The sequence below is a fragment of the Amblyraja radiata genome, unplaced genomic scaffold (genome assembly GCF_010909765.2).
Source record: "Amblyraja radiata isolate CabotCenter1 unplaced genomic scaffold, sAmbRad1.1.pri scaffold_669_ctg1, whole genome shotgun sequence".
NCBI lineage: Eukaryota > Metazoa > Chordata > Chondrichthyes > Rajiformes > Rajidae > Amblyraja > Amblyraja radiata.
The window spans coordinates 18036-44097 of NW_022630693.1; the positions used below are offsets into that span (position 1 = coordinate 18036).

The 26062-nt window shown below is 46.5% G+C and overlaps 1 long non-coding RNA gene across 1 annotated transcript; it reads left to right on the top strand.

Annotated features, from left to right (window-relative positions):
- The first annotated feature begins 9052 nt into the window (after positions 1–9052).
- Positions 9053–17583, top strand: LOC116970236. Its single transcript, XR_004411075.1, has 3 exons — positions 9053–9087; positions 14803–14805; positions 17572–17583. It is a non-coding gene; the product is annotated as an uncharacterized LOC116970236 (long non-coding RNA).
- Positions 17584–26062: the final 8479 nt, after the last annotated feature.

Sequence of the window (26062 nt, forward strand, 5' to 3'; positions counted from 1 at the left end):
AGGAATTTGGTTTGTAAATTGGTAAATCAGGCAATTTATCAGTCAATTTAAGCAAGACTGCTCTTGGGGAGCGGCAGTGAGGGAAGTGCCCTGTGAGAAAAGTGTGAGTCTTTGGCACGAGAGTCTTCGGCGAGGAGGCTGCTGAGGAGAGGAGACCACGCAATACGCTTGAGAGGTAAAGACGAAAGAAGGAGATGTCAGGCAAGCTGATTCAGTGTGATTCTTGCAGTATGTGGGAGGTCAAGGACACCGCTGGTGCCTCTGGCTGCTAAAAATGCGAGAAGTGCATCCAGGTAGAGCTCCTGAAGGGCCGTGTTGGGGAACTGGAGAAGCAAGTGGATGACCTCCGGTTCGTCCGAGAAACGGAGTCGTTCCTCGACAAGTCCTACAGTACGATTGTTACACCTAAGGTACTGGAAGAGAGTAGGTGGGAGACAGTGAGAAAGGGAGGGAAGCGTGGAATGCCAACGTCCCCGGGTGTTGTACCTCTTGTGAACAGGTTCACCCACGTAGAAGCTGTCGGGACAAAAGACGTGTTTACACTGAGCGGCGTATTGGCTTGCGATGCGAATAGGGCTGTTGAGCCAGAACCAAAAAGGCCTAAGGCAGGCAACGCCATTGTAGTGGGAGAATCCATTGTGTGAGGTACGGACAGGGGTTTCTGCGGCAACAGACGGGATGCGAGGATGGTGTGCTGCCTTCCTGGTGCCAGGATTCAGGATGTCACGCACGGAGTGCAGAAAATCCTCAAGGGATTCAAACAAGAGGACATGACTTCAGAATTAAGGGACAGAAGTTTAGGGGTAACATGAGGGGGAACTTCTTTACTCAGAGAGTGGTAGCGGTGTGGAATGAGCTTCCAGGGGAAGTGGTGGCGGCAGGTTCGTTGGTATCATTTAAGAATAAATTGGATAGGCATATGGATGAGAAGGGAATGGAGGGTTATGGTATGAGTGCAGGCAGGTGGGACTAAGGGAAAAAAATTGTTCGGCGCGGACTTGTAGGGCCGAGATGGCCTGTTTCCGTGCTGTAATTGTTATATGGTTATATGGTTATAAGGGCGAAGGTGAACATCCGGAAGTGGTAGTGCATGTCTGCACAAACGATGTCGGAAAGAAGGGGATGAATATTCTGCAGCGTGACTTTAGAGAGCTCGGAAAAATGCTGAAAAGCAGGACCTCCAGGGTTGTTAACTCCGGTTTGCTTCCAGTTCCTCGTGCTGGCGAGAGCAGGAACAGGGAGATACGGGACCTGAACGTGTGGCTGAGGAACTGGCGCACGGGGCAGGGATTTAGATTCTTAGATCACTGGGATCTGTTTTGGGGTAAGGGGGAACTGTACAAAAGGGACGGATTGCATCTTAACAGGTGTGGGACCAGCATTCTGGCAGGCAGGTTTGCCACTGCTACACGGGTGGTTTTAAACTGAATAAGGGGGGTGGGGTGTCGAATGTGATAGCGGAGGATGGCGTTAAAGGGAAAGGGTTTCTTAAATGTGTGAGCGTAGAGACAGAGGGGTGTAAAACGAGGGTAGACGCAATAGGTAGCAAGGGGAAATGTAAAAGTGTCAGGCAGACGAAACCAGGGCAAAAATCAAAAAAGGGCCACTTTTCAACATAATTGTATAAGGGGTAAGAGTGTTGTAAAAACAAGCCTGAAGGCTTTGTGTCTCAATGCAAGGAGCATTCGTAATAAGGTGGATCAGTTGATGTGCTTGTAACTATTAATGACTATGATATAGTTGGGATCACGGAGACATGGCTCCAGGGTGACCAAGGCTGGGAGATGAACATCCAGGGATATTCAATATTCAGGAGGGATAGAGAGAAAGGAAAAGGAGGTGGGGTAGCGTTGTTGATTAGAGAGGAGATTAACGCAATTGAAAGGAAGGACATTAGTTTGGAGGATGTGGAATCGGTATGGGTAGAGCTGCGAAACACTAAGGGGCAGAAAACGCTGGTGGGTGTTGTGTACAGGCCACCTAACAGTAGTAGTGAAGTTGGAGATGGTATCAAACAGGAAATTAGAAATGCGTGCGACAAAGGCAAAACAGTTATAATGGGTGACTTCAATCTACATATAGATTGGGTGAATCAAATTGGCAGGGGTGCTGAGGAAGAGGATTTCTTGGAATGTATGCGGGATAGTTACTAAATCAACATGTAGAGGAACCAACGAGAGAGCAGGCTATTTTAGACTGGGTATTGAGTAATGAGGAAGGGTTAGTTAGCAGTCTTGTTGTACGTGCCCCCTTGGGCAAGAGTGACCATAATATGGTTGAGTTCTTCATTAGGATGGAGAGTGACATTGTTAATTCAGAAACAATGGTTCTGAACTTAAAGAAAGGTAACTTTGAAGGTATGAGACGTGAATTGGCCAAGATTGACTGGCAATTAATTCTAAAAGGGTTGACGGTGGATATGCAATGGAAGACATTTAAAGACTGCATGGATGAACTACAAAAATTGTTCATCCCAGTTTGGCAAAATAATAAATCAGGGAAGGTAGTGCATCCGTGGATAACAAGGGAAATCAGGGATAGTATCAAAGCGATGGATGATGCGTACAAATTAGCCAGCAAAAGCAGCATAGCGGAGGACTGGGAGAAATTCAGAGACCAGCAGAGGAGGACAAAGGGCTAAATTAGGAAATGAAAAATAGATTATGAATGAAAACTGGCAGGAAACATAAAAACTGACTGCAAAAGTTTTTATAGGTATGTGAAAAGAAAGTGGTTAGTTGAAACAAATGTAGGTCCCTTGCAGTCAGAAACAGGTGAGTTGATCATGGGGAACAAGGTTATGGCGGACCAATTGAATAACTACTTTGGTTCCGTCTTCACTAAGGAAGACATAAATAATCTGTCGGAAATAGCAGCGGACCGCGGGTCAAAGGAGTTGGAGGATTTGAGTGAAATCCAGGTTAGCCGGGAAGTGGTGTTGGGTAAATTGAATGGATTAAAGGCCGATAAATCCCCAGGGCCAGATAGGCTGCATCTCAGAGTACTTAAGGAAGTAGCTCCAGAAATAGTGGATGCATTAGTAATAATCTTTCAAAACTCTTTAGATTCTGGAGGAGTTCCTGAGGATTGGCGGGTAGCAAACGTAACCCCACTTTTTAAGAAGGGAGGGAGAGAGAAAACGGGGAATTACAGACCAGTTAGTCTAACATCGGTAGTGGGGAAACTGCTAGTCAGTTATTAAAGATGGGATAGCAGCACATTTGGAAAGTGGTGAAATCATTGGACAAAGTCAGCATGGATTTACAAAAGGTAAATCATGTCTGACGAATCTTATAGAATTTTTCGAGGATGTAACTAGTAGCGTGGATAGGGGAGAACCAGTGGATGTGGTGTATCTGGACTTCCAGAAGGCTTTCGACAAGGTCCCACATAAGAGATTAGTATACAAACTTAAAGCACACGGCATTGGGGGTTCAGTATTGATGTGGATAGAGAACTGGCTGGCAAACAGGAAGCAAAGGGTAGATGTAAACGGGTCCTTTTCACAATGGCAGGCAGTGACTAGTGGGGTACCGCAAGGCTCAGTGCTGGGACCCCAGCTATTTACAATATATATTAATGATCTGGATGAGGGAATTGAAGGCAATATCTCCAAGTTTGCGGATGACACTAAGCTGGGGGGGGCAGTGTTAGCTGTGAGGGGGATGCTAGGAGACTGCAAGGTGACTGGGATAGGCTGGGTGAGTGGGCAAATGTTTGGCAGATGCAGTATAATGTGGATAAATGTGAGGTTATCCATTTTTGTGGCAAAAACAGGAAAGCAGACTATTATCTAAATGGTGGCCGACTAGGAAAAGGGGAGATGCAACGAGACCTGGGTGTCATGTTACACCAGTCATTGAAAGTAGGCATGCAGGTGCAGCAGGCAGTGAAGAAAGCGAATGGTATGTTAGCTTTCATATCAAAAGGATTTGAGAATAGGAGCAGGGAGGTTCTACTGCAGTTGTACAGGGTCTTGGTGAGACCACACTTGGAGTATTGCGTACAGTTTTGGTCTCCAAATCTGAGGAAGGACATTATTGCCATAGAGGGAGTGCAGAGAAGGTTCACCAGACTGATTCCTGGGATGTCAGGACTGTCTTATGAAGAAAGACTGGATAGACTTGGTTTATACTCTCTAGAATTTAGGAGATTGAGAGGGGATCTTATAGAAACTTACAAAATTCTTAAGGGGTTGGACAGGCTAGATGCAGGAAGGTTGCTCCCGATGTTGGGGAAGTCCAGGACAAGGGGTCACAGCTTAAGGATAAAGGGAAAATCCTTTTAAACCGAGGTGAGAAGAACCTTTTTCACACAGAGAGTGGTGAATCTCTGGAACTCTCTGCCACAGAGGGTAGTCGAGGCCAGTTCATTGGCTATATTTAAGAGGGAGTTAGATGTGGCCCTTGTGGCTAAGGGGATCAGAGGGCATGGAGAGAAGGCAGGTACAGGATACTGAGTTGGATGATCAGCCATGATCATATTGAATGGCGGTGCAGGCTCGAAGGGCGAATGCCCTACTCCTGCACCTAATTTCTATGTTTCTATGTTTCTATTCCAGTTCTCAGGGCTGTAATCTGTGATATATGACCCTCCTCTACCGCTATGCCCTCATTTGTACAGGAGATGGTGATGGATAAATGTTGTAGCAGGTCACGGGCCTGCTGGACAGCAGTGGATGCCAGTAATGACTGAGAATGAGATAGTACAACATCGATTCATTGCTTGGACCTGAAGGAGTGAGGACTGCGGATAGCTGCGGGTTTTACCATCTAACCACGATAGATGTGTAGAGGAGGCAGACACAGGAAAGTGGTATTGATCAACCACTTGTTTATCGGGGGTGGAAAAGGTGGCGCCAGTGTCAATCAGAAAATGATTAGAATTGGTTCCACTCTCTCCCTGGCAATAACGGGGAACATGGCTCGATTATTACCTGGGGACCATCAATCTTGGCTGTGGAATGGGTCCTTGGTGCTCTATGTGAGTTCATGGGTTTCCAATCGCTGATTTCTATCACTGGAACCACTTAGGCATTCCCATTTCATGTGTCCAATTACCCCACATTTAAAGCAGTCAATACTGTCTCGGTCTGGGCGGGGAGTACGGTGCTCATCGTTAAAACGACGATCTTTTCCATCACGGGGTGGTCATCTATTGTATGGGCGATTCATACCCCGTTGTGGTGGCCATTGTTTCTGATAATAGATGGTGGAGTGGTTTAGGGGAGGCCGTACAGTCTCCCTCTGCCACCCCATTATCAGATCTACCACATATTCATGCTGAACCATCACAGGCTGCGCTGGGTTATTTTCGCTTTTAGCCAGTGTGCACATAGAGCACGTCGCATACAATCTGCTGCTTCCAGATCAACTTTAATCATTTGCACCATAACAGGAGACAGACACTGTACTAATAAGTCATTAAACTGCGTAGAAGCTCTATGTAACTCTATGTTACATAGAGCTACATTCCACTTTCCTGTGTCTGCCTCCTCTACACGTCTATCGTGGTTAGATGGTAAAACGCGCAGCTATCCGCAGTCCTCACTCATTCAGGTCCAAGCAATGAATCGATGTTGTACTATCTCATTACTCAGTCATTACCTCAGAAAAGCCAATGCCAACCATCCAGGATACCATTCAGTTGCAGGAGGATATATAGGGGATATAAGATTATGGAAACTGCTTGAATGTACAATAGTCATGTCAGGATTGTGGGTCACTCTGGCAAGGCAGACTTGTATGCCAGGTCCTTTTGCAGTTTGGGTTATGGGGTGTATGCATTGTGCGACTCACTGTGGTGCGAGAGCAATTGGTGATGCACTTTCGGCTACTTGGTGGCATCCTAGATTACAGACTTTGGCCCATAAAGTGAGTAGCTGCTCTATAATTTGTCAGAGATATAACCCTGGGAAAGGAGTGGGGTGCGAGGATGGGAGAACATGTTTGTCCATTGGTCCCTTTGAAACTCTTCAAATGGATAACATTGAGCTAGAGAAGTGCCAAGGATACAAACTTGTACTTGTGATTGTTGTTGTATTCAGCAAATGGATTGAGACCTACCCAACATTTGATAACAAAGCGGCTACTGGTGTCAAGGTGCTTTTCCGAGAATGTATCCCAAGATTCGCTATTCCAATTCGGCTTAGCTCTGACAATGGTCCTCATCTCATTGGGCAAATTAATAAAGAATTATGCGAAGAGCTGGGCATCCAGCAACAACGGCATTGTGCTTATCGACCACAGGCTGCTGGACTTGTCGAAAGGGCAAATCAGGCTCAAAAAACTAAATTGGCTAAATTAAAGTTGGAGACAGGAAATAGTTGGATTAATTTACTCCCTATAGTAGCAATGTTACAAAATGTTGAGATTTTGAGAAAGTCTGCAATTTATCCCATCAGATAAAGCATAAAAAGAAGTTTAATTTGACACCTAGTCCACTTTCATATCTTCAGTATTAAAAACGTTATGGCCATTTTCATACTCGGAAATCAGCATCTTGTTCCCTATTGATTTTCCATTGACTTAACACAAAAGCTGTGATCAAGAACAGTCTAAAGCCTATAACTTTATTAAAAATTAAGAGAACTGAAAGAAATTTTCAGTTATTATAGATTGAAGCATTCTGAAACAAATATGAAATAATCTTACTTGGATGACCTGAAATTTAAGCATATAATAAGTTAGTTACCCAATTGTAGCTAATTCCAAAATTCAATTACTAGATCTAAACATCTATCCATTTCTTAAGGAAATATTAACATTTTTAAATAGCCTTAGTGTCCAAAAGAACATTCACACAAAGAATTAATATAAACTAGGGAGGTGGAGACTCATCAGTCAGGAATCTTTGAAACTATGCCCATGAAAACTTGGGAAGTTCTATGTCAATGACATCACTATCATTGTCAAATTGTATAACGAGAACCGTTGTCATATTACTTTGTTTGTTATCATATGTGATAAAAGAGGGGAATGTTAATATCAGACATTTGGGGTACTTGACAAGATGGAGAATGACTGTTTAAAAGATCTGTAAAACCTGCTTGGCATCATTTACAAAAAGCTGCAGAACCATGAGGTATAGATGGCTCCAGAAAGTCTCTGGCCTGCAAAGAGGTTGAATAGAGGTTGATGTCCAGATGGCCTGTAATTGTTAAAATGTATGAGATTTTGCAGAATGAGCTAGGACCTGTTGCAAATGCATGCTTGGGATTGGTTGGGGAAATGATGGAATACAATTATGTTCCAGCGTCTTCTCACTGCTAATTATGATTGGTCCATGAGAGGGGCCTCACCAAAGATGTTTATTTTACCTGGGGATAATAACCATATAATAACCATATAACAATTACAGCACGGAAACAGGCCATCTCGACCCCTCTAGTCCGTGCCGAACACATAATCTCCCCTAGTCCCATATACCTGCGCTCAGACCATAACCCTCCATTCCTTTCCCATCCATATAACTATCCAATTTATTTTTAAATGATAAAAACGAACCTGCCTCCACCACCTTCACTGGAAGCTCATTCCACACAGCTACCACTCTCTGAGTAAAGAAGTTCCCCCTCATGTTACCCCTAAACTTCAGTCCCTTAATTCTCAAGTCATGTCCCCTTGTTTGAATCTTCCCTACTCTCAGTGGGAAAAGCTTTTCCACGTCAACTGTCTATCCCTCTCATCATTTTAAAAACCTCTATTAAGTCCCCCCTTAACCTTCTGCGCTCCAAAGAATAAAGCCCTAACTTGTTCAACCTTTCTCTGTAACTTAGTTGCTGAAACACAGGCAACATTCTAGTAAATCTCCTCTGTACTCTCTCTATTTTGTTGACATCCTTCCTATAATTAGGCGACCAAAATTGTACACCATACTCCAGAATTGGCCTCACCAATGCCTTGTACAATTTTAACATTACATCCCAACTTCTATACTCAATGCTCTGATTTATAAAGGCCAGCACACCAAAAGCTTTCTTTACCACCCTATCTACATAATGTTTCTTTACTTAACAGAAGCGTTTCCCCCTAAGTGCTTTGTGTTGAAACTATGTTATGTGCTATTGTATGATTGGGATAAGGAACAGTCATTCAATGTATTTTGCAGCCCGTATCGATAATTCTCTTGTAGAGGTTGCCACCCCCCCCCCCCAATGTATTTTCACGCCAAGGATCTGTAAGGCTATAAAAGAGTGGGGAGCACATTGGGGTGGGTCGATCTTCTGGGGTGTTTCTATTTGCACGTGGCTGTTGGGCTCAAGTAAGTAGAGACAAGGATCGGTCCTGCAGTATTGGAACAGGTATTGTATTTGTACTGGTATGGTGCACTATAAATAAAGTTGGATTTCCAGTGCTCGTATTCGGTGTTTGACTGAACCAGACTAAAGGGGGTAAGTTTAGGATCGGAATCACATGAGAAGGTAACAATGAAGCATACATAGATAAAATGTAATCAGAGCGACAGTCAGACTGATTAGAGAACTAGGAAGGGGGAGGGATGGTGTGCTGGACCACTTTCTGTTTACAGGTATTAATGCCACCTGCTGGATGTTCAGGTTCCTACAGCTTTGAGATACCTTTCCTGTTAGGCAGGAAGTTGTCTTAAACCAGGAAGCCCAGCTCAGGGAGAATACCGCATGGTGTAGACTGTAATTACAGTGTGTAATCTACTGCCAACCTACCGCACCGGTTTGTTAGACGCTTTGTCCGTGAGTAATTATGTTTGTGTAACTGCATCTTTATACGTTATTGTGCAGGATTGCTATTATTAACACAGTTAAGAATGTTTCATGTACACTGGCTGGTTTCTTACATAACAGCACTGTATTTAATGGTGACATCATAGTTTATGTTTCTATACCAAGTGTATAACGTTACTAAATATGCGGTTTCCCTTTCTGCTTGTATGTTACAGTTTCACAGTTGAATACAGTAAAGAATCAACGCCATCTCGTGTCTATGGGTCTTTATTCGATTAATTGTTTAACTTGATAGATAGCTGGATAGGGACATTCAGCGAGTTCCATATAGTGAAAAGACAGCAACACAACAAGCTGTACTACAGGGTGGCTCACATCATCACATTGTCCGGCCACACCTCAACGCCATGGCAACAAGCAACCAAGACAACGCTTCACAGAATGAAGCCAAGTCTCTCAGCGTTCGTTCTTACCGCTCTGCAGCCAGTTCCAGTGCTAGCATGGCGGCCCTTAAAGCGCGGGCTAAACCAAAAGCAGTCGAAGCCAGAGCAGCATTCGCTCAGAGAGAGATAGATATGAAGGTCGACGCTGCGCGGATTCAGGTCGAGGCTGTGCGGATGCAGGCGACCTTAGCCTTGCAGCAAGAAAGAGAGATGCAAGCAGCCATTGCAGAGGCCGACACCATAGAAGCAGGTTTATTAGCAGAACAAGGGTCACGTAATAGATCACCGAGCCCTGTTCACCCTCAAAACCAGCACGAGCGTACTCTGGACTACGTCATAGTATGCAATCCAGCATAAAGTCAAGCCAACATGTCACCGATTATGTTATCGAGTGTGGTAGCATAGTATTTTGTCCATTGCCGGCCGTTCACCAGACCAAATCCAATCTGTCCAATACATTTCATAGGCATCACAATCCCAGTAATGTGCAAGGAAACGTTGATCCTAAATTGGAGGATAGAAAGCCAACGGCAACCTTTCTGCACAGCGGCTTTATCAACTCTCCTCAAGCCACCAACGATATCAATCCCACCACCATGGACCTCGCCAGATACCTCGCCCGCAGTCAGCTCGTTACAACAGGATTGACGGCCTTTAACGACAAGCCTGAGAATTACTGGGCTTGGAGATCCTCCTTCCAAAACGCCATAGCAGGCCTGGGCCTTTCACCCGGAGAGGAGCTAGATCTTTTGGTAAAATGGCTTGGATAAGAATCCTCGGAGCAGGCAACACGAATTAAGGCTGTCAACATGAGGAATCCAACAGCAGGTTTGAAGATGGCTGTGCAGAGGCTCGAAGAAACTTATGGTTCACCCGAGTCTATTGAGCATGCCCACTTTACCAAGCTTGAAAACTTTCCCAGGATCACCATCAAAGAGCCATACAAGCTACGTGAGCTCGGGGACCTTCTGTCAGAAATCGGAGCGGCAAAGGTCGATGGGTATCTACCTGGTTTGTCTTACCTTGATACCTCCAGGGGAGTTGCACCGATTGTTGAGAAGCTTCCTTATAACATCCAGGAAAAGTGGCCTGATTTTGGATTCAATTATTAACGCCGCCACCGCATCTCTTTCCCCCCATTTAAAGTGTTTACCGACTTTATCCGAGCGGAGGCACACACCAAAACGGATCCCAGCTTCAATCTTTGCCTCTCTCGTCCAGCAATCGGAGAGAGAGAAACCATAGGGAGACATGGTAAAACTCTCGTCTCCGTCCACAGGACACAAGCATCTCCAACAACTCCTGAGACACAGAAATCATGTGACCCATCCAAGCTGTCTCCCATTCATGCCAAGATTCATCCATTAAAGAAGTGCAGCCTTCAGAAAAAAGGGCCTGTAATACCGCAAACACTTCCTTAAGGAACTTTCCATTTGTTTCCGCTGCTGCTCCTCCACAAGTCATTTCGCCAAGAACTGTACAGCAGAAGTGAAATGTACCGAGTGCAACAGTGACAGACACCTCTCCGCTCTACATCCAGGCCCAGCCCCCTGGAAGCCCGAGCCATCTCCCCCCACATCTGAGCATGGCGGGGAGGAAGAGGTAGCAGTAAACCAGGAGATCACCTCCACATGCACAGAGGTGTGCGGTGATGGGGTCAGCGCGAGAGCGTCCGATAAGATATGCCTCATCTCAGTCTATCCGGAAGGACGTCGCCAAGAGGCACGCGGGATGTACGCCATCTTAGATGAACAGAGCAACCGCTCTCTTGCAACATCTGAGTTTTTCAATATCTTTGAGATCAAAGGAAATCTTAAGCCATATTCACTGCGGACATGTGCCGGGCTCAAGCAGACTGCAGGTAGAACAGCCTGCGGCTACGTGGTGGAGTCTGTGGATGAGAAGACATTGCTCCCTCTTCCTCCACTCCTAGAATTCAATCAAGTGCCTAACATCCGTGCCGAGATCCCCACTCCCAATTGTAAGTTATTGTGGCAAATCCTCCAAAATAATGGAAGAACTCGGATAAGGACATGGACATTTTAAAAAGACAGACTTGCTGGCTGCAAAGGGGGAAAAAACAAACCACAAAGAAATAATCAGTTTCAAGTTTCAAACCTGTCTGGCCTGTGAACTTGAGCATCACACAACTATGCGAATGGTGTGGGCAGGAAAGGCTGAGACGGAGATAACAAGATTATTTTGGAAACACAAAGGAAGATACCGAGCCTCAGCAGACGGTGGTAAACAGGCCAGCAGCAAGCACAATCACCATCGTGGATGACCCATCCATCAGGACAATGGGAGCCCATGTACGCGACGGGATAACGATCAGGCTGAGTATCATGACATCAGCAAACTCCTTATCATCGGAAGACTATTGTTCATGCCAGATCGAAATTGGGAATCATCAAAAGAACCCTTTTATCCAGAGGACCACCTGGGGGTTTCAAAGGAAACTCAGGTATAAAAGCCGGAGTCAAGCCAGAACTCGCTCTCTTTCTGCTCTGCTGGACGGCTTGTGAGCCTGCATCAACCTAGCTGTAAGTATCCCAGTGACCTGGTGAAGTTCGCGAAATAGGATAGAGGTTGAGAGAAGAAGGGGAAAGGGGAAGTGTACTTGCAAGTAAAATTGTGTAAAATAAGTTTTACGACGTACCCGATAGTTTTTCCTTCCATAGTCTTAATTTAAAGCATAAGTTTAGCCACGTATGATCTAGTGTTGGTGAGATTCGGTTTCTCATTGTTTAATAAAGCCTGTAAATTTTAGACTTGCTTTGAGTCCATCTTGGTTTCTGTTTTCTCTCATCAGCACACTCCGGACAATTCAACCTTTTATAATGTCCCACCATAATTCCGAGGTCTAGAACCTAGGGGAATCCCTTTAGTTGTACACTCTCTCTTGGAAACCGCTCGAGTGGAGTGGTGGCTGTTTGACCCTCCGACAAGGGAGAGAATAACTCGGGCAATTGGGCCCGAAGTGGAGTAAAGGGAAACGAAACCCCTACACAATGCTGCGCATCACCACAGCCATCTCAGATGCATTGCCAACGCGGTTCCTCCACTGGACCCAAACGTCAAAATGCTGCTACTATTGGGAAGAGATATTCTGCAGGTGCATAAAGTGAGGAAACGAATTAACGGTCCCAACAATGCCCCGTTCGCCCAGAAGCTGGATCTGGGATGGGCAGTTGTTGGTGACGTAGGTCTTGGTGGAGCACATAGACCTACCCAAGTGGAGGGACGCGCTCCAGGATCTACAGATGCTACAGATTCTACGGCCCTACACCACATTCTCAAAGTTGAGCATGCTACAACAGGAGCTTTGTCTGTTCTCAGACGCATCAGGCAAGGCCATCGCCTCAGTTGCCTATCTGGGGGTCATCACCGAAGACGGAATAACGGAGGTGGGCTTCATCTTTGGCAAAGCAAAGCTGGCAACCCAGCCAGAGCCCACTATTCCAAGACTAGAATCGTGCGCAGCGGTCTTGGCTGTCAAAATCGCAGAGATGACAGCCACTGGGGAGACTTTAAACTAGAATGGTTGGGGCGAGGGACTCAAATAGAGAAAGCTAGTAGACAGAATGGGAGGCAGGAAGCAGAACAGGGAATGCACTCGGACACAAGAGAAGAAAGAAAAAAAAAGGAAATAAACAGAGAAGAAGAGACGGTGGGTTTCTTAAATGTGCATATTTTAATGCTAGGAGCATTGTAAGAAAGGTGGATGAGCTTAGAGTCTGGATAGACACCTGGAAGTATGATGTTGTGGCGATCAGTGAAACATGTTTGCAGGAGGGCTGTGATTGGAAACTAAATATTCCAGGATTTCGTTGCTTCAGGTGTGATAGAATTGGAGGGGCAAGAGGTGGAGGTGTTGCATTGCTAGTCAGGGAAGATATTACAGCAGTGCTTTGGCAGGATAGATTGGAGGGCTCATCTAGGGAGGCTATTTGGGTGGAACTGAGAAGTGGGAAAGGTGTAGCAACACTTATAGGGGTGTATTATAGAACGCCAAATGGGGAACGAGAATTGGAAGAGCAAATATGTAAGGAGATAGCAGATATTAGTAGTAAGCACAAGGTAGTGATTGTGGGAGATTTCAACTTTCCACACATAGATTGGGAAACACATTCTGTAAATGGGCTGGATGGTTTGGTGTTTGTAAAATGTGTGCAGGATAATGTTTTGCAGCAATACATAGAGGTACCTACTAGAGGAGGTGCAGTGCTGGACCTCCTGATAGGAAATGAGACGGGACAGGTGGCGGAGGTATGCGTTGGGGAGCACTTCGGGTCCAGTGATCACAATACCATTAGTTTCAATATCATTATGGAGAAGGTCAGAACTGGACCTAGGGTTGAGATTTTTGATTGGAGAAAGGCTAACTTTGATGAGATGCGAGATGATTTAAAAGGAGTGGACTGGGACATTTTGTTTTATGGGAAAGATGTAGAAGAGAAATGGTGGACATTTAAAGGGGAAATTTTAAGAATACAGCATCTTTATATTCCTGTTCGGTTGAAAGGAAACAGTAAACATTGGAAAGAGCCCTGGTTTTCAAGGGCAATTGGATATCTTGTTCGGAAAAAAGGGAGATCTACAATAATTATAGGCAGCATGAAGTAAATGAGGTGCTTGTGGAGTATAAGCAATGTAAAAAGAATCTTAAGAAAGAAATTAGAAAAGCTAAAAGAAGATATGAGGTTGCTTTGGCAAGTAAGGTGAAAGTAAATCCAAAGGGTTTCTACAGCTATAATAATAGCAAAAGGATAACGAGGGATAAAATTGGTCAATTGGAGAAACAGAGTGGGCAGCTATCTGCAGAGCCAAAAGAGATGTGGGAGATATTGAACAATGTCTGTTCTTCGGTATTCACCAAGGAGAAGGATATTGAATTATGTGAGGTAAGGGAAACGAGTAGAGTAGTTATGGATATGAGTCGTTGGGCAGGGGATCGCATAGTACTGTCTCTGGAAATGTTCCGAAGGTTCAGGAGACCCTGATAGAAATCCCCGTTGGAGAGACGGGATTGTTCAAGCAAGTGCTTAGCGCTGCGCACCGCCCGTTCAGCCAGTCCATTGCTCTGCGGGTACTCCGGGCTGCTGGTGAAATGATTAAAGTTCCACTTTGCAGCAAAAGGCTGAAATTCGGCGCTAGTGAACTGGCGGCCGTTGTCTGTCTGCAGCCGAACAGGGGAACCAAACGTGGCAAAGTGACGGCGTAGCTTACTGATCACCATCTCGGAGGTGATGGCAGGGAGGAGGTCCACCTCGAAGCAATTTGAGTAAGAGTCTACCAGCACAAGGTACTGCTTCCCACGCCAGTCGAAAATATCGCCAGCCAGTGAAGACCAGGGCATGTCAGGGGCAGGCTGTTTTAAAAGCGGCTGTCTCTGCTGATGCGGAGCAAGAGAGTTGCAGTCCGGACAGGAATCCACCCTGGCCTTGATGTACTTTGCCATGCCCGGCCAGTAATATTGTTCCTGGGCATGCGAGATACTGGCATCTGCCCCGGGATGCCCCATGTGGGCGGCGTCGAAGTACAAACCATGCAGCGAGGCAGGGACGACCACTTTATGTCCCTTGATAATAATGCCGTCCCGGAGGACCAATTCATCGCGGACCAAAAAATAGGGGTGGACGCTAGCAGGCAATGAAGTCCGTTTGGTAGGCCACCCGCGCTTGATGACAGCAGCAAGCTGTTGCAGGTCGGGGTCGTTAGCGGTATGCTCAACCAGGCACTGTAGTTGCTTGGAAGGGACGAAGTTAACGTTCAGTACCTGTAAGTCTGCCTGCTCGAAGGGGTGCTGGTCGCAGGAGGTCCGGGGGGCCCGGGACAGCGCGTCGGCCACATGCATCTCGGTGCCCCTCCTGTACACGATTTTAAAGTCAAACCGCTGTAGCTGCAGCATCATCCGCTGTAGCGTGGCTGGAGCGCAGTGTATAGGCTTGTTAAGTATCGTCACCAGTGGCTGGTGATCCGTCTCAACGGTGAACCTGGTTCCAAATAGGAAGTCCTTAAACTTTGAACACGCAAACACCACCGCCAGCAGCTCCTTCTCTATCTGCGCATAGCGCTGCTCTGTGTCCGTCATGGTCCTGGAGGCATAAGAGATAGTCAGCAGCGAGTCACCATCATGGGGCTGCAGGCAAGCAGCACCCAGTCCAAAACGAGAAGCGTCGCAAGTAACCACGACCGGATGCAGTAGATCAAAGAACTTCAGAGTAGGTGTGCTGATCAGCTTTGTCTTTAGCAGGTCAAACGCCTGCTGGTGGTGTGGAAACCATGACCAAGCAATGTCCTTTTTAGTGAGTTGTCCCAGGGGTGCGCTCAACTCGCTGAGGTCAGGGATAAACTTGCCCAGGTAGTTGACCATACCCAGGAATCGCGGTAGACTGATAACATCTGTCGGGGCAGGCAGCTCTGAGATGGCGCTGGTCTTCTGCGGGTCAGGCTTTAACCCGTGGGCCGTGAAAATGTGGCCAACATATGTGACCTCAGGCACCCGGAACTTGCATTTTGACTGGTTCAGCTTTAGATTGATCTGCCGTGCACGGTCCAGAATCCGTCGGAGGTGGCGGTCATGTTCGGCCACATCCCTTCCATAGACCAGAATGTCGTCTACAATAATCGCACAGGGCAGACCTGCAAACAATTGTTCCATAGAACGCTGGAATACCTCGCTGGCGGAGTTGATGCCGAACGGTATCCGCAAAAACTTAAACCTGCTGAAGGGCGTACCGAAAGTGGTTAGGTCCGTGGAACGTTTGTCCAGGGGTATTTGCCAAAACGAACTTCTGGCATCGAGGACGGAGAACACTGTGGCTTGTCCGACCTGGGCGGCAACATCCTCAACAGTCCTCATAGGGTAGTGGGGCCGTTTAATCGCCAGATCCAAGTCCTTAGAGTTGATGCATACCCGTATTTCATTTTTTCCTTTCTTCATTTTGGCGACCATGGTGGAGACCCATTCGGTTGGATCGCTGACAGCTTCCAGCACTCCCATGTTGACCATGTCTTTCAGCATGCTCTCCACCTTGCCCATCATGGCGAACGACACTCTATGGGGTGGACGGATCACAGGCACCACGGATGGGTCAGTTGCGATTTTATACAACAGCGGCAGCTTCCCCAACTTGTCGTCAAACAGGTCCGGGTACTCGGATAGTGGGTCCATCACTGCTTGCACCTCGTGGACCGTACGGTCAAAGGACACCAGACCAAGATCTTGGCAGGCCTGGTTGCTCAGTAAAGTTACACAGTCACAATCCAGAATAAAGAACGACAGGGCACGGGAAGATTTCTGGAGCACGCAATGGAAGGTCGCCATCCCCACAGGTGTTAGCTCCTCTCCCCCATAGGCACGCAAAACAGAGCGATCTGCAGTCAACAGCTCATTGTTCCTTATCTTGTTGAACAGTGATGTTGACATTACGTTCACTTTTGCTCCCGTATCCAGCTTCGCAGAGAAGGACTTGTTGTTCACAGTAATGAGCACAGATGGATCGGGGAGGCGAGATCGGCTGTGGAGGAGAGTGTAAACACTTGCATCTCCCATGGAATAGCTGAGCTCAGAGCTGGGGGCAGTGTCGACAGAGGACTGAGAATCCATCTCGCTATCAACTTGCTGAAGGTTGTTTAGTAGTTGTCTAGGAGCTGAGGGCACTTTCCCACGGGACCGGCAGGCAGCTGCAAAATGGTTCATTTTCCTGCAGAAATTGCAAGTCTTTCGGAGGGCTGGGCACTGTGATTCCGTAGGATGCACATAATTACAGTTTGGACATTTCTGAGATCGCGGGACCCGAGATGTACGAACGGGCCGCGGTGGAGGGCGAAAGTTGTCCTGCATGCGTCGTTGTCCAGCAACACCAGTCAGATTTATGGCTCGGCTGTCAGATCCCCTCTGCCCATGCGGAGGGGTAACCACTTCGGCGATGCGGCACGCATGCATCGCTTGAGTCAGGGTTAAGTCAGGCCGTTGCAGCAGGTCGGCACGTAGTTTCTGGTCAAGCATGCCAGTGACGAGAATGTCCCTGGTGAGCTGGTCGCGCATGGTTTCAAAACGGCACCGCTGAGCAAGGTAGCGCAGGTCAGCGATGAAGCACTCGACAGGTTCGTCCGGCTGTTGCTTACGTGAGAAAAACCTGGCCCGCTCCGGTATACGGTTGGAGGGCAGGTCGCATATCTCCGCGAACTTGCGCAAAAGACATACCGGGTCATCGGCAGATTCAGCTGGCTCAACCGGCAGGCCATTGTCATCCAGGACTGCTGGTTCGTAGACGAACGCCTGCGCTCTCTTCATTGCGTCGGGACCGGCCAGGTTGAGCAGGAGTGAGGCTTTGACCGCGGCTGGGTCGTTCCGGTGCGCAATATTGACGAAGTGAGTGTAGTCCATCACAAAAGTCGACCATCGCTCCGCAATGTCAGCGTCAAAGACAAGGGGAGATGGCTTTCGGCATGAGGATGCCATATCAAGGGAAACCCAACACAGGGCACTCAGGGGATAAATAAAAGAAAACCGGTTAACGGGAGACGCGAGATTAACGTTCTGACACCATGTAAAGGTTGATAGCTGACACACTGTGACCTTTACTAGGAGTTTAATATAGCACATGGCACACACGTGCCAGCACTGACTGCATCCAGCCTTCAGGCGTACTGGGACCTAGTGGGAGGAACAAAGGGAGGATACTAGAGTTATACTAATATGATGGGGCGTGGTTAGTGGTGATGAGGTAGCTACATTATAGGTTGCATGCATAAACCATCTACAGATACTATGAGTCTCAAAGTAAAAGAAGTACTGACACTTTTGAAAAATATAAAAGTGGATAAGTCTCCAGATCCTGACAGGATATTCCCTAGGACATTGAGGGAAGTTAGTGTAGAAATAGCCGGGGCTATGACAGAAATATTTCAAATGTCATTAGATACGGGAATAGTCCCCGAGGATTGGCGTACTGCGCATGTTGTTCCATTGTTTAAAAAGGGTTCTAAGAGTAAACCTAACAATTATAGAACTGTCAGTTTGACTTCCGTGGTGGGCAAATTAATGGAAAATATACTTAGAGATAATATATATAAGCATCTGGATAAACAGGGTCTGATTAGGAACAGTCAACATGGATTTGTGCCTGGAAGGTCATGTTTGACTAATCTTCTTGAATTTTTTGAAGCGGTTACTAGGGAAATTGACGAGGGTAAAGCAGTGGATGTTGTCTATATGGACTTTAGTAAGGCCTTTGACAAGGTTCCTCATGGAAGGTTGGTTAAGAAGGTTAAACTGTTGGGTATAAATGCAGGAATAGCAAGATGGATTCAGCAGTGGCTGAATGGGAGAAACCAGAGGGTAATGGTGGATGGCTGTTTGTCGGGTTGGAGGCAGGTGACTAGTGGGGTACCTCAGGGATCTGTGTTGGGTCTTTTGTTGTTTGTCATGTACATCAATGAATTGGATGAAGGGGTGGTAAATTGGATTAGTAAGTATGCAGATGATACCAAGATAGGGGGTGTTGTGGACAATGAAGAGGATTTCCAAAGTCTACAGAGTGATTTAGGCCATTTGGAAAAATGGGCTGAAAGATGGCAGATGGAGTTTAATGCTGATAAATGTGAGGTGTTACACCGTGGCAGGACAAATCAAAATAGGAGGCACGTGATAAATGGTAGAGAATTGAAGAATACAGTTGAAAAGAGGGATCTGGGAATAACCGTGCATAGTTCCTTGAAGGTGGAATCTCATATAGATAGGGTGGTAAAGAAAGCTTTCGGTATGCTAGCCTTTATAAATCAGAGTATTGAGTATAGAAGCTGGGATGTAATGTTAAAATTGTACAAGGCATTGGTGAGACCAAATCTGGAGTATGGTGTACAATTTTGGTCGCCCAATTATAGGAAGGATGTCAACAAAATAGAGAGAGTACAGAGGAGATTTACTAGAATGTTGCCTGGGTTTCAACAACTAAGTTACAGAGATAGGTTGAATAAGTTAGGTCTTTATTCTTTGGAGCACAGAAGGTTAAGGCGGGACTTGATAGAGGTCTTTAAAATGATGAGAGGGATAGACAGAGTTGATGTGATCAAGCTTTTCCCTTTGAGAATAGGGAGGATTCAAACAAGAGGGCATGACTTCAGAATTAAGGGACAGAAGTTTAGGGGTAACATGAGGGGGAACTTCTTTACTCAGAGAGTGGTAGCGGTGTGGAAGTGGTGGCGGCAGGTTCGTTGGTATGATTTAAAAATAAATTGGATAGATATATGGATGAGAAGGGAATGGTGGGTTATGGTATGAGTGCAGGCAGGTGGGACTAAGGGAAAAAAAGTTGTTCGGCACGGACTTGTAGGGCCGTGATGGCCTGTTTCCGTGCTGTAATTGTTATATGGTTATATGGTTATATGATTGTGAAGGAGATGGACGACATCATCTACCACACGGACAGCAAAGTAGTGCTGGGGTACATCTGTAACCGGTCAAGGCGGTTTACACATACGTCCACATCCGTATCCAACGCATTCATCAGTTTTCGTCATCTCATCAGTGGAGGTTTATTCCCACGGACGACAACCCAGCTGACCCCGGATCACGGTCCATCCCAGAAGGTCTCCGTCCGCCCAATCACCGAGTTGGTTCTCCTCCTGTCTTCCGAGGACTCTGGGGGTTAAATTCGAGATTTGCATGAGGTCTGGGAGAACCCAGGCGAGGAGTGTGCTGGACCACTTTCTGTTTACAGGTATTAATGCCACCTGCTGGATGTTCAGGTTCCTACAGCTTTGAGTTACCTTTCCTGTTAGGCAGGAAGTTGTCATAAACCAGGAAGCCCAGCTCAGGGAGAGTACTGCATGGTGTAGACTGTAATTCCAGTGTGTAATCTACTGTCATCCTACCGCACCAGTTTGTTAGACGCATTGTCCGTGAGTAATTATGTTTGTGTAACTGCATCTGTATACGTTATTGTACAGGATTGCTATTATTAACAGTTAAGAATGTTGCATGTACACTGGCTGGTTTCTTACATAACAGCACTGTATTTAGTGGTGGCATCATAGTTTATGTTTATATACAAAGTGTATAACGTTACTAAATATGCGGTTTCCCTTTCTGCTTGTATGTTACAGTTTCACAGTTGAATACAGTAAAGAATCAACGACATCGAGTGTCTATGGGTCTTTATTGGATTAATTGTTTAACTTGCTAGATAGCTGGACAGGGACATTCAGCGAGTCCAGTATAGATGGAGAGAAAGGCAAAGCAAGTGTTACTTGAAGTTAGAGGTCAATATTCGTACAGCTGGGGTGTAAGCTGCCCAAGTGAAATATGAGATGCTGTTCCTCCACATTGCAATGGAGGAGGCCCAGAACAGAAAATTCAATATGGGAATGAGAGGGGGAGACAAAGTGTTTAGCAACTGGGAGATCATGTAAGTTTAAGCGGACTGAGCGGAGATGTTCAGTCAAATGATCACTGAGCCTGCCTTGGTCTCGCCGATAAATAGGAGTCCACACCTGCAACAGCGGATACAGTAGACGAGGTTTGAGGAGGTGCAAAGACTGAAAAGACTGTCAGGGTCCTTGGATGTAGTCAAGGGAAGAGGTATAGGGACAAGTGATTGGGATGGCTGATTCCTGGGATGTCAGGACTGTCTTATGAAGAAAGACTGGATAGACTTGGTTTATACTCTCTAGAATTTAGGAGATTGAGAGGGGATCTTATAGAAACTTACAAAATTCTTAAGGGGTTGGACAGGCTAGATGCAGGAAGATTGCTCCCGATGTTGGGGAAGTCCAGGACAAGGGGTCACAGCTTAAGGATAAGGGGGAAATCCTTTAAAACCGAGATGAGAAGAACTTTTTTCACACAGAGAGTGGTGAATCTCTGGAACTCCCTGCCACAGAGGGTAGTCGAGGCCAGTTCATTGGCTATATTTAAGAGGGAGTTAGATGTGGCCCTTGTGGCTAAGGGGATCAGAGGGTATGGAGAGAAAGCAGGTACGGGATACTGAGTTGGATGATCAGCCATGATCATATTGAATAGCGGTGCAGGCTCGAAGGGCCGAATGGCCTACTCCTGCAGCTAATTTCTATGTTTCTATGTTTCTAAGTGTTGCATCCTCTGTGGTTGCAGGGGAAAGAATAGAATAAACATTGTGTGAATGGTCCTTGATTATGCTGGTCCCTTTCCTGAGGCCACGTGAACTATGGGTGGGGTCGATGTGGGAGGAGGCTAGTGTGACGGGTCAACATCCACAACGTTCTACAAGTTCTTGTAGTTTTCGGCAGAGCTGTGTCGATGTTTTCTAGTTCATAAACAAATAAGGATCCCATCAGCTAGACATTTCCTGACTGTCTGAACTGCCATCGCCTACAAGATTACCTGATATCTGCCTCAGGAAGGCAGCATCTACCACCAAGAATCCCTATCATCATGTCCACTTCTTGCTGCTACCCTTGGACATGATGTACAGAAGCCTGAGGTCCCACTACACTTACCCTGATTACATGTTTAAGAACATATTTCCTTTAATCATGAGGTTCTTGAACTGACCCTAATCCTACCTCAGCAATGGAATACTATGGACCACATCTTGCACTACCATGGACCATTTTTGCTTCAATGTAGGAGATCAAGAGAGCACACAAACATTCATGTATATATTTATTTATCCAGATAATTAATTAAAGTGCTTTGCTGTTAACAATTTGTAATAAGAATGATAATTGAAGAGAGAATAGGTTTATTTTCGCTGTAATTTAGAATGAGAGAGAACCTAATTGAAACTATAAAATTCCGATGATATTTAACAGATCAGATGCAGGAAGGACGTTTCTGATGGTGGGTAGTCCAGAACCAGGAGTCATAGTCTCAGGATACAGGATAGGCCATTTCAGACTGTGGTGTAGAGACATTTCTAAACCATATGATTGCTGAACCTATGATGTGGTCTTCCACAGAAGACAATTGAGCTGAAATCATTATATATGCACAAGATGGAGTTTCATTTTGTAATGAAGACACAAGAGACCGAAGATGCTGGAAACTGAAGCAATAAAAATATGCTGAAGTAGCTCAGCGGGTCAGGCAGCATCTCTGGACGGAATGGGCAGTCAATGTTTTGGGTCGGGATCTTTCTTCAGACTGATGGATTCGGCGGGAAAAAGGAAGCTGGGTTGGGACAAGGGATAGGGCACAGGGGAGGGTGGTGATTGGCAGATGGGTGGACTAAGTCACAAAGGCTGAGGGTGAAATTAAAGGGTGTCAGATAAGGAGAGGAGGAGGAGTGAAATGTCAAGCTAGAGGTAGGGATATGGGTGTAAGAGGACAGGGAGAGAGGCAAGAGGGGATAAAAGGGAAATATGGGACACAGGAATGGGAGATGAGTGTATGGAAATTCTGGGGATTGATTTGTGCCGCTAATTCGTGTGGTTTCTCTGACGATGTTGGAATTCCAAGCAGTCCTCTCCTGTGCCATTCCCAGAGCATGCGTTTCCTGTTCCTGACCCAATTATACATTTGCATATATGGAATCTTCCACCAGGCAGTTTGCATAAATGTCTTCATGAAGTTGATTCAGCGTGGTGTTGGTGTCCTTCTGACCTTTGTCCTGTGACAGGAATAGAAATAGACAGAGTGAAAAAAGCAGCACTGGCAATTGCTATGTATGGGTCTGGAGAATACTCCACCCACAATAGGCGGCACCGTGGTGCAGCGGTAGAGTTACTGCTTTACAACGCAAATGTCCCAGGTTAAATCCTGACTGCGCGTGTTGTCCACGGAGCTAGTGCATTCTCCCTATGACCGTTGTGGGTTTTCTCTGGGTGCTCCAGTTTCCGCCCACGCTCCAAAGTCATACATGTTTGCAGGTTAAATGGCTTCTATAAATTATCCCTAGTGTGCAGGACAATGCTAGTATATGGGTAATCGCTGGTCGGCACAGACTCGGTGGGCCGAAGGGCCTGTTTCTGCGCTGTATCTATAAACTAAACTAAACTAAATGAATGCCGATAATCATTGATCAATAGTGGGTTTGATTGGATGATTTCAGTCTCAGGGTGACAGGTGGGATCACAGGGGTGTACATTCCCACCTCTCCGAGAGGTGGTTCTGGGTTCAAGACCCTCCTGAGGGCTCGAAATTAATGGTTGCCCGGGTGCCATTGACCACTCAAAGCGCCGCCGGGCAACCTAAACACCGAGTCATTTTGCCCGGCTTGGCAACCAGATACTGGTTTGTACCGAAGATACACAAAAAACTGGAATAACTCCGCGGGTCAGGCAGCATCTCTGGAGAAAAGGAACGTGACATTTTGTGTCGGCCGTGACGGCTGCATTGCGTTGGAAAGATACTAGGTGCGGGGTGACGAAGGCTCGCACCGATTGACGGCCCCCGACCAGCGACAGCGGCTCCATCTCCTCCCGCACCCCGCCCGCCCTGATAAGGGCCGCTGCCTGCAAACCCGTTAACGGCGCACTTTCAAAACAAACCCCGCCGCACGCCGAGGCCGGGAGGGAGGAGGGAGGAAGGGGGAGGCCTTGGCGTGCTGGAGGGTATGTTTTGAAAGTGTGCCGTTAGCGGGTTTGCAGGCAGCGGCTGTTATCAGGGAGGAGAAGGTGGAGTGGATCCACTGTCGCTGTGCGGGACCTGTCATTCGCTCCGACGACTGAAACAGCTGCACCATAGATCCTATAACTATAGGATCTTTGAGCTGCACCGCTCGGCACCGCACCTTGCTGTCGGCTGGCGGAGGAGGGAAGCGGTGGCAAGGAGTTCCGAACGGCCAAGGCAGCGGGCGATGTTGTCCGAGGAGTGCTGACCTTCCTTCCTCCCCAGCTCACACCCCTTCTCGCTCTCTCTCTCTCTCTCTCTCTCTTGGACGCCCCCTCCACCCCCCCCTTATCCTGGGACCCCTCTACTGACATCCCCTGTGCTCCCCTCCCAATCTCCCCTCCCCCAATCTATTCATCCTGTGCTGATCACCCTATCCACCTCGCATTGATTCTCCTGCCACCCCCCCCGCCCCCCATCCATTCTGCACTGGTTCCCCAATTCACCCTGTACTTACCCCTTTCCCATCCATCCTGCACTTCTCCTCCATCCATCCTGTACTGATCCCCCATCCATCCTGTACTGACCCACCCTCCATTTACCCTGCACCTTCCCCTCCCTCATTCATCCTGTAGTGATCCCCCATCCATCCTGCATAGACCCTCCGATCCACACTGTACTGAACCCCCCCCCCCCCCCCATTCAACCTGCGCTGATTCACACACACACACCTCTCTGACCATATTGTCCTGGAAATGTCTTGAGAGCGAACATTGACTATGTTTGATAATGGAATGCAATCAAATGTGTTTTAATTTAGTGTTGGGAGCCGTTGGTGCGAGGAAGAGTTACCTGGATTGTGAGTATAAAAACAGCACGGAGCTTGCTTCTATGTTCATGTTTTGGTATTCATTCCAACTTAACACCCCAAAGAACATCCCACAGTGCTGCAGTGAACCTCCCATACACTTGGAGGTTCAAGCTTGGTTACAGGAAACCAACACGCCTCTGTCTCCACTCTGAACATATGCTCATTCGATTAGAGCAATTATTTCTTCAGCTTCACCCAAGAGCCAGGCAAAATCCCCATGAACTTGTTATCAGGTCATTTACCTTAAACAAGTTATTTATCAGACATTGAACATTAAACATTCCCCTATTGCTAGCAAATGTCATGAAATTCTGCCTTTATTCAGGTCAGAGACTGGCAGAGCCCTCAAAGAAAGAGCATCAATGGAATTATGGAATTCATTTCATTCCCAGAGAAATTGCCTCTAGTAGATAATGTTCTCTGCCTCCTAAATCCTCTTACCCCTAATTTCAACCGAATACATGTTGGAGAAACAAGCAACTGCAGATGCTGGTTTATACCAAAGATAGGCACATGGTGCTGGAGTAACTCAGTGGGACAGGCAGCATCTCTGGAGAAAAAGGATGGGTGACGTTTTGGGTCAGGACCCTTTTTCAGACTGGTCTAAGTTACTCCAGCACTTTGTGTCTATTTTAAATACATTTTGGAGATGCGGTATAATGTGTCATTGAAACTCCTAAATATGAATCTACTACTGTGTACGTGTCTGTTGAAATTATAGGCAGATCATGTGTTTGATGCAATCAAAGTTTACATGATCTGTGTTAATGGAAATCTTGCTTCTCATTCCCCCACCCCTTTCCACCAGCTTTCTCCCCTCTACTCCATCAGTCTGAAGTAGGGCCACCATCCAAAGCATCATCTGTTCATACCCTCCACACATCCTGCAAGGGTCACTGAGTTCCCCAGCACTGTGTTTTATTTAAACGCACGATTCTAACATCTGCCGTCTCTTGTGTCTTCAATGGGAATCCTTCTCCACCATTTACAAAGCAACTGGGTGAGGACCCGCAGAGTCAGTAATGGTGACCCTGGATACAATCTAGTCACAATTTGTTCATTTCCCACTGCATACTGCAAATAAAGAAAGTTTACAGTGAAGAGGAACATCTGAAAACAATGGAACTACATGAACTGAAAGAATGAATGGATCTTGTTCTCCAAGCATCAAGAGATATACAGTGCATCTTTGGGGCTGCACTAATTTGATAGGTAACATAACATTTAAACCCAGATTGTGTAGGAAGGAACTGCAGATGCTGGTTTAAACTGAAGAAAGACATGAAAAGCTGGAGCCTGACCCGCTGAGTTACCCCAGCCTCCTGGGTCTATTTCGATCCAGATTCCCATGATGTGATGGGGTAGGTATCTGATGCAACGGAGGAAGCACAGGAGTAATAGGTCAGTGTGGGAACGTGAAAGGGAGTTAAAATGGTTAGCATCTGGGAGATCCAGCAGGTCTTGGCAGACCAAGCGCAAGTGTTTAGTAAAACTATTGCATGGTCTAC